Source organism: Nicotiana tomentosiformis, chromosome 8 (assembly GCF_000390325.3).
Source record: "Nicotiana tomentosiformis chromosome 8, ASM39032v3, whole genome shotgun sequence".
Taxonomy (NCBI): Eukaryota; Viridiplantae; Streptophyta; class Magnoliopsida; order Solanales; family Solanaceae; genus Nicotiana; species Nicotiana tomentosiformis.
In genome coordinates this window covers 53,168,215-53,177,781 of record NC_090819.1, presented here as the reverse complement: position 1 = coordinate 53,177,781, position 9,567 = coordinate 53,168,215, and the positions used below count along the sequence as shown (strand labels likewise).

General features: G+C 36.6%; 1 long non-coding RNA gene across 1 annotated transcript; it reads right to left on the bottom strand.

Annotated features, from left to right (window-relative positions):
• Window positions 1–5,533: 5,533 nt before the first annotated feature.
• Window positions 5,534–8,426, bottom strand: LOC138896650 (uncharacterized). Its single transcript, XR_011410032.1, has 3 exons — window positions 8,254–8,426; window positions 8,114–8,174; window positions 5,534–5,759 (listed from the first exon to the last, which is right to left on the bottom strand). It is a non-coding gene; the product is annotated as an uncharacterized lncRNA (long non-coding RNA).
• Between the last annotated feature and the right edge of the window lie 1,141 nt (window positions 8,427–9,567).

Genomic DNA, 9,567 nt, shown 5'->3' with positions numbered 1-9,567 from the left:
CAAGCCTCTGGCATATTGGCCATACTTTATATCCCTAATTCACTTATTTCACTTCAACTATCTTTATAGATTATCAACAATAGGACATTTCCGATCAAGACTTTAGGTACACATGTGAGGATTTAAGAATATTAAGCATATTGATATTTTCTCACACAATTTGGCATCATAACCTTCATTTGAAACACAACTCAAAGACATAGCATTCGAATACACATATCATTCTTGAATACATTCCCAAAAGATAACAGGAACATTCGAAACACGTTTTGAATACATAATTCTTGACACTTTTCTCATTTGGGACAACCGAATTTATTGGGAACAACTCGGAACATGGGAATAAGGAACTTAAACAAACCATACTTGAAACTTACGGGAACATCATGGAATTCAATTCTAAGAGAGTGGTTTAGCCAATATACCTCAACCTTCAAGCTCCGAAAATACTACAATGCTCCAATTGATTAAAATGTTCAAATATCACCCACAATTCAATACCTACCATTAGATATCCCACCTACATCAAAATAAATACGAAAAGATTCATAAATATCCATTTTGGCTTCATAATTCGACAACAAGCCTTCAACCATCCCAAATTATCCAACAGGCTCATCCATTAGCCTATTTAATTTAATTCTTATCATTTAATACTCATTTGGAGTCATTAATAATACTATGTTAATTACCCAACATCATCAAGTCACTATTCATTGCCTTCTCAAACAAAACTCTAGGTTCAAGAACATCCATTTCAAGAACTAGTGTTGTATCTTATCCAAATAGTGATTCCCAATTACATTCGTTCATCAATTAAGTTATCAAGACTATTGGAATCATTAGAAACTCAAGACATATGTATTTATATCAATTCATCACTATTTATATTCTTCTTTGCCCAAAAATGGCATTCTCAAGACCCACCCTTAGGGTTCATACAATATCCTATTATAACTTCAAATAAAATTCATAAACATGCTACCCATACTCCAATATGATATATATATGAAGCTCAAGTGAAGGGATTATCTCTTGGTGGAAGAATCTCACTTTTCCTCTTTTTGGTGTTCTTGAATATTCAACCCATTTCCTAAGGATTTGATCCATAATAGTGTTAGTGTTATCACTTAAGGATGTTATATAATCATCCTTGTGCCAAAATAACTTACCTTGAAGTGTATCCATGGTGGAAGAGCTCCTCCTTCTCTCTAGAAATCCATTCCAAGATGAAGAACTAACACATTCTCTCTCTAAAACCACGTTTTCAGCTCCTTAAAATGACCCTTGAAGCTGCGTAGCCTCCTGCGTAGGCTACACACAAAGGCTACGCAGGGTGGACTTCCATTCCCCTTCAATTGGAAGTTAGTGGATTTGCCTATGCAATAGTGCGTAGGCTACGGTGCTATGGTGCGTAGGCTACGCAAGACTCGCATAGCTGTTCTATCACCCTTTAGTAAAAATGTCATAACTTGTTGTAGGAATCTCTAAACGATGAACAATTTGAAGGATTAGAACATAGACACATAGACATTTCATTTGATAGGTCATAAACCTTATAAAACTTCATATCTTGAGATTTATGCTCGTTTGAAGTTAGATCTTGTGCAAAATCACTTGAAACTTTACCCCATCGTATAATTTCAAACTTGACTTAGCCTTGGGGCTCTTCTTAGACCATAAACCATTCTTAGTGCACCTCATACATATATTATCATGATCAATTGATATCATTCAATATTATTAGTCTTGTTCATACCCGAATTAATATAATTGGTACCTGCCAATCTTCTTAATGGTCTTAAAACACTTCGAAATTGTTCCAGGTTGTTACATTCTCCCTCGCTTAACATCATTAGTCTTCGAATGAGGGTTAGAATCCACCATATACACCCAATGTGACTTAAATCTTCATCCACACACCAATAGTTCCCAATTTTACTAACTCCAAAACTTTTGGCAAAGTTTTCCCTATAACTGAGCCTATCCACCTAACAGAGAATCACCAAAACCACTCCTAACAATATACACACAACTCGACAAAGCATCACAATATACATATCAGCAGCACTAATCTCAACATTACAAGATAATTATAATCAAAAGTGACACCTGAACATGAGCTGTACATATTTAAATTGTAACACAAAGAAAGTACCTTTTGATCCACAATCATTTGACTATACACTCAAGTGAGAACATTTTATTTCCTTAACACTTTCGGCCTTCGAGGTGGCCTCCTCAACTCACAGACTTCAACATAACACATGACGGAGGTAATCTCAACTTCCAAACTTATCTAACAATGATGAAAATTAAGTACCTCTCATATGCCAATTATCTAATAACTTCACCTTCACTAGCTTTCATCAGAACTATAGACAAAGGATTTCCAACTACCTTCTTAGACATAGACACATGAAACACCGGGTACATGGAGGACAATGATGGGGAATTATCATACTCATAGTTCGGCATATCTCCTTCAAGATTTCATAAGGCCTAATGTGACTACACATATTTTACCTTCCTTGATAATTCACCCAATATATTCATAGAGAAAATCTTGAAAATAACCCATTCACTTTCTTCAACTTTAAATCCCTACGCCGAATACCCAAACTAAACCTTTGGCGACCTCCAGTAATTACTCTAAGATGTGCTAGCATGAATATGACCATAAAATTTCCTATCCAATATATTGGATCATGGGATGATGCTTCTTCTTTGACATGTTTTAACCTTCAACCCCCATAGGTTACTATAAATAGGAACAACGAGGTCCGAGATTGGGCTGGAATGTTTTTTTTCAAAGATTCCAACAATGTGCTGAGCAGAGCATTTCTGGAGGTTATATCCTAAGAGACATGAAGGTTACCACCAATAGCGCTGACATGGTTAATTATTGTGATGACATCATCAATTCGACAAATGAGGCATAGAGTTGCCTAGTACACATTGATAACATCGAAACATGTACTTGATCTAGAGATGTAAAAGAAGTGAGTCATTTTTAGACATGTCATATATGGGAGGCATGATCAGGACGATAAAACATCAGCGTCAGTTATTTTTGGAAGACTAGGAGCCATGAAAAGGACATCAACAATTGTTTCATTCCATACGTGCCTTGTTCGGCAATAGTACGCCTCCAAGAGAAATAGTTAAGTACGTGACACCAGTAGCTTCTTGGATTGTAGGGAAAATTATTTTAACTCGAAATGAGAATATTTTGGCACCCTGAATGTTATATGGGTTTCAAAACACATGTAGTTGCATTACGCTCTTAACATTAATTAACACAAGGAATAGATATGCCACAAGCCCATGAGGATGAAAAAAAAAAGTTGAACACTTGTGAGATTATTATCATTCTGATAACTCAACCCTTCACAATAGTTGAACCTATATGAGAGGACTAGAGATACAATAGACTTGTCTTTCTAATCAATATGCTCATCATATGTGCCAGAATCTAAAACATCCACCGGAAGTGGGGAGGAAAGGTAGATGTAAGGCTGCTTAACTTTCAACCACACACGAGTGAAATTATGTAGCTAGGACATCTACGAGTGAAATTATGTAGCTAGGACATCTTAATGTTTGGATGAAATCATGTATTTGTTAGAGAGAATGTACACTTTGCTATGAGCTAGACATGTTTCTACCATAACAACTCTCAAGCTGCAATACCAGGCCACTTCATGGGCAACTACAATACTAGGAACAAAGTGAGTTACTCACTGAGGAATGATCTAGGTGGACATGAAATTCATACTGAGATGGGCGAACAAAAAGATCCTCCTATGATGAATTTGTGAAAATCTCAAATTTCCCAGAAATTTTATTCGGGCAAGTGACCCCTTTCATTTGACAGGTACACATATGATAGGTGCTGAGATATGCTCTTATGTTACTAGACAGTGAAAAGGATTCATGATAATATTCACAAAGGAGTAAAGTGATTGTTCCAACCATAGGATCCACATACATCAAAGAGAGAAAGAGTGGCTCAAGAAGGATCTCAACATTAGGCTGTGTTATATTGGATTTGATACCACATTGGTAAACTTTATGACGGGGCATGCATAAGCACCAATGAACAGATGTTATCCATTCGAATGAAGAGGTTCTATGAGAAATTCATCAGGTATAGTCCCTTATTGAGAATATAGGGAAGCAAGTGGGAAGTATTAATCGTAGAGTTATAACTCAATTCAAGGACATAATTATAGAGCTCAATTCCACAAGAGGTTGTAAATAAGAGAATTTGTGATAGAGTGGATTCACGAATAATGCGTCTCGTTCAAAGAGTAGGTACATGCAATGTTTTGTTATTCAACATCTCGTTAAGACCATGTTTATGACGGCTATTCAATATGAATGCACATATACAACAAGGAAAAATTATTCGCGTTCATAATGATGTACTAAAGAGTGACTTGTATGGTGATTTCAGATTGACATGGCAAGACCTTAATTTATGCCCCTCGACTCCACATACATAACATACATTGGTACCTTAGTGACATACCCACGAATGATATCTCCTACACTTCAAGCAACGGGGATGAGGTCTACTAAACTGACTCACCCCACTGACCTGATATTTACCCTTTTTGCATACATCAAAAACATCACCCCTATCCTTCCTCCAAGCCTTCACATCGGGAGTAAAAATCTCTATAATAGTTTTCTATATGGGCCTTGGGAATTTCCCAAGCCTGCCACCCCTAACACACTCCTGAGCATACTCACACATGACGCAAAATATTCCTGCCCGCATATCTGGTAGACCGGGCTAGGTGTACCCAACCTAGGGCATTTATTCTTCTTGTGCCCCCTCTTTCCACAACCATAATATATTTCAAGAGTCATCAAACATGTCCCCAAGTGGCGGTTCTTACAAATCAAACATTCCGGCTTATTGGTACAAACAACCCTCTTTCGTTTCTTAGGTTCTCTCATCACATGTTCTGGTGGTGTGGTGACATTAATAGGAATAGGGACACTTCCCCTAGCAACTGGTTCTTTTATTCCCTTCTTGCTGCCTCCAACCCTTAGGTTACTAATATGGAAAATGAGACATGATGAGGAAATTAGCTTCCTATCTTGAGCTCTATCGCACGATCTGGAGTATCAAAGAAGGGTAAAATTCCTAAATGTCCAAGTTAGCCTCCTTATTATAGATGTGGTCGACAACACACTGATAAGAAGGACTATACCAGACACGGCTCTGAGACATCCTAGGACACTTTAAAACCTTAGGCTCTGATACCAAGTTTATCACGCCCCAAAAACATGAGGAGCGCGACCGGCGCTCAACCGAGTGAACTCGGCCGAGCAAGCCTGTTAGATTTCCTTCTACCCAAACTCATCCATGAATAAAGAGGATATGCATTCCATCAATCAAACACTAAAAAGGATTTTATTAACAACTCAAATATCATTTCCATTAAAAACTTCATTCATAATTTCCAAAATATTACAAGTTTATAGATATAATAAAAATCATGTTTCGAAATACCAACATTTCTAGTTCAATCCCCCACATCAAACACCACTCACAACCTGTCTACGGAGCCTCTAAGTACGACCGAAGAATAGTATGGAAGTGTCAGAAATAAGGCCCCGGCTATACCTCAAGACAAAGTGTAACATCAAGTGACATCGAGCCCGGAATAGAGTAGGGCTCACCAAAACCTACTAAACAGGGAGTAACTACTAACGAGGACCAAAGCTGCCCGTTGCTGAATCACCTGCATCCATTGAAGATGCAGCGCACCCGAAAAAGGGACGTTAGTACATATGGAATATGACTAGTATGTAAAGCTAATCGTCCTCTTTCAAAATAGAATGCCAATGTAAGAAAGGAAAAACTATGGAAACAACAATCAACAATCAATAATATCCAAATGGCAAGTTAAAACATAATAATTTTCAAAATACAAAGATAATATTATTTTTGATTGGGAGATCTTTAATACCGCTATACCACTGTTCACAATACCACTATTCACAATACCAATATTTACAATATCAATGCCACTATAATTTTAGCACGGAATCCGACCATGACCCGATCGGCTAGGCCATCTCATTAGAGACGTCAACCGCAATTACTCTCAATACCAATACCACAATACTTTTAGCACGGAGTCTGATCACGACCCGATCGGCTAGGCCATCTCATTAGAGACATCAAGTACAATCACAATTTTAATTACAATTTCAAGCACAATCACCACCATGTGTGCGGCATGGTGTCCGATCACGACCCGATCGGCTAGGCCATCTCACCACAATGTCGTGTGGATCGACATCATCCTTTTCTATCAATCATCTCATCCCAATTAAGGGAAATAATTTTATCATATCAATCTCATCCCAAATAAGGGGAATAATTACAATCCACTCCTACTCCGACACGTGTAGTTTCTGGGTTAGGTTATTTCAACCTACCCTTCCTCGTTGACAATCGATACTCCCAAAAATATTTTTGATTTGCTTACAAAGGAAACAACAATACAAATGCATTTACCTCATAACCTTTCATACCGTATATAGCCTCATTGGCACTTTTAACAATTTTCAACATCATTATTCCATTGGCTCACTTGGCCATACATATGATTCTTCATCCATGGCACAATGGCCGTATTTCATATTCTACACATTCATTTCTTTCCTTCTCATGGATTATCATCATAAATATCAACGAATAGAAAATTTCGGAAATTACAACTTTAGGTTCATTAGTAATGAAGACTTTAAACACAATGGATTTCATTCCAAGGAATGGAGTAAAATATTTGACAATCAAAGCACAAGTTAAAATCATAAACGTGTAACACACCATTTCAACTCATGATTATATAAGAGCTTAAAACATGCTGGAAATACCTACCAAGCATAGCATTAGTTAGAACAGCCACATTTGGTCATGACTTGAGTACATAAGCTTTTTGACAATTCTATTTTCGAAGTCAATTTTTGAATAGTTGAATCAAAGTTCATTTCATAATCTTTCTCACATCATCTCATTTCATTGGCATCATTGACCATAAGTATAACTTTCACTCTTGGTACATTGGCCACACTTTATATCCCCAATTCACTTATTTTACTTCCAACCATCTTTATAGATTATCAATAATAAGACATTTTCGATCAAGACTTTAGGTACATATGTGAGGAATTAAGAGTCTTAAGGATATTGAGATTTTCTCACTCAATTTGGCATCATAACCTTCATTTGAAACACAACTCAAAGACATAGCATTCTAATACACATATCATTCTTGAACACATTCCCAAAAGATAACATAATGTGATATGAACATTCAGAACATGTTTTGAATACATAATTCTCGATACTTTGCTCATTCAGGACAATCGAACTTATTGGGAACAACTCGGAACATGGGAATAAGGATTTTGAACCAACCATACTTGAAACTTACAGGAACATCATGGAATTCAATTCTAATAGAGTGGTTTAGCCAACATACCTCAACTTTCAATCTCCGAAAACACTACAATTCTCCAATTGATTAAAATGTCCAAATATCACCCACAATTCAATACCTACCATTAGATATCCCAACTACATCAAAATAAATACGAAAAGATTCATAAATATCCATTTAGGCTTCACAATTCGGCAACAAGCCTTCAACCATCCCAAATTATCCAATAGGCTCATCCATTAGCCTATTCAATTTAATTCTTATCCTTTAATACTCATTTGGAATCATTAATAATACTATGTTAATTATCCAACATCATCAAGTCACTATTCATTGCCTTCTCCAACAAAACTCTAGGTTCAAGAACATCCATTTCAAGAACTATGTTGTATCTTATCCAAATAGTGATTCTCAATTTAATTCATTCATCAATTAAGTTATCAAGTCTATTGTAATCATTATAAACTCAAGACATATGTATATCAATACATCACTATGCATCTTCTTCTTTACCCAAAAATGGCATTCTCAAGACCCACCCTTAGGGTTCATACAATATCCCATTATAACTTCAAATAAAACTCATAAATATGCTACCCATACTCCAATATGACATATATATGAATCTCAAGTGAAGGGATTACCTCTTGGTGGAAGAATCTCACTTTTCCTCTTTTTGGTGTTCTTGAAGATTCAACCCATTTCCTATGGATTTGATTCATAATAATGTTAGTGTTATCACTAAAAGATGTTATATAATCATTATTGTGCCATAACAACTTACCTTGAAGTGTATCCATGGTGGAAGAGCTCCTCTTTCTCGCTAGAAATCAATTCCAAGATGAAGAACTAACACATTCTCTCTCTAAACCACGTTTTCAGCTCCTTAAAATGACCCTTGAAGCTGCGTAGCCTCCTGCGTAGGGTACGCACAAAGGCTACGTATGGTGGACAAAGGCTACGCACAAATCCATTCCAAGATAAAGTTGCTAGATTTTCCTACGCAATGGCGTGTAGGCTACGCAAGACTAGTGTAGCTGTTCAGTCACCCTTTAGTAAAAACCATATGCTTGTTTGAAGTTAGGTCTTGTGTGAACTCACTTGAAACATTACCCCATCATATAATTTCTAACTTGACTTAGCCTTAGGGCTCTTCTTAGACCATAAACCATTCTTATTGCACCTCATACATATATTATCATGATTAATTGATATCATTCATATTATTAGTCTTGTTAATATCCGAATTCATATAATTAGTACCTGCCAATCTTCTTAATGGTCTTAAAACACTTCGAAATTTTTCCAGGGTGTTACATACTTGGATCTGCACACGAGGTGTAGAGTGTAGTGTGAGTACAACCAATTCAATAATTATCGTAAATAAACAAGGAAAGGTAAGAGAAGCTTAAATTGTTGAGGATATTAATTATTCCGGTGTAATACTGCCTTTTTAAACCAACACAGAACAATATTTAAAACTAAATCATCAAATACCCTGTTCATATAGTATTATGGCATGTAGAGGAAGGAAACAAGTAAATCAGATAAATGATCAAGAAAATACAAATTCCACACACTGCACGGACAACTCGCGTGCTACAGGGACAACTCACGTGCTAACAATAGAACCTACACGGACAACTCACGTGTCAATAACATCAATATATGAATCCGCACGGACAACTCACGTGTTGCACAGACAACTCACGTGCCAATAATATCAATATATGGATCTGCACGGGCAACTCACGTGCTGCACGGACAACTCACATGCCAATAACATAGTCCGCCCAACATAGTCACAGGCCTCCAGTCCAAACATATCATACCGAAGCAATTAAATAAGTATACATGTATATAATGAATGAAATAAGATTCCCATGCTCCTGGACTGGTATAAATGACATGCTAAAGTGTAGGCATGTGCAAAGTGTGCTATCGTAGCTCAAATCAGCAATTTCATCATTGAAAAGCATTTATCAAATTTGTTCAGGGATAAAACCTATATGTAGCCTCAGCATAGCTCAAATAGATCACATAAGATGTTACAACATGTGAGATATCATAGCTTAAAGCATAACAGTCAATTCTAGGT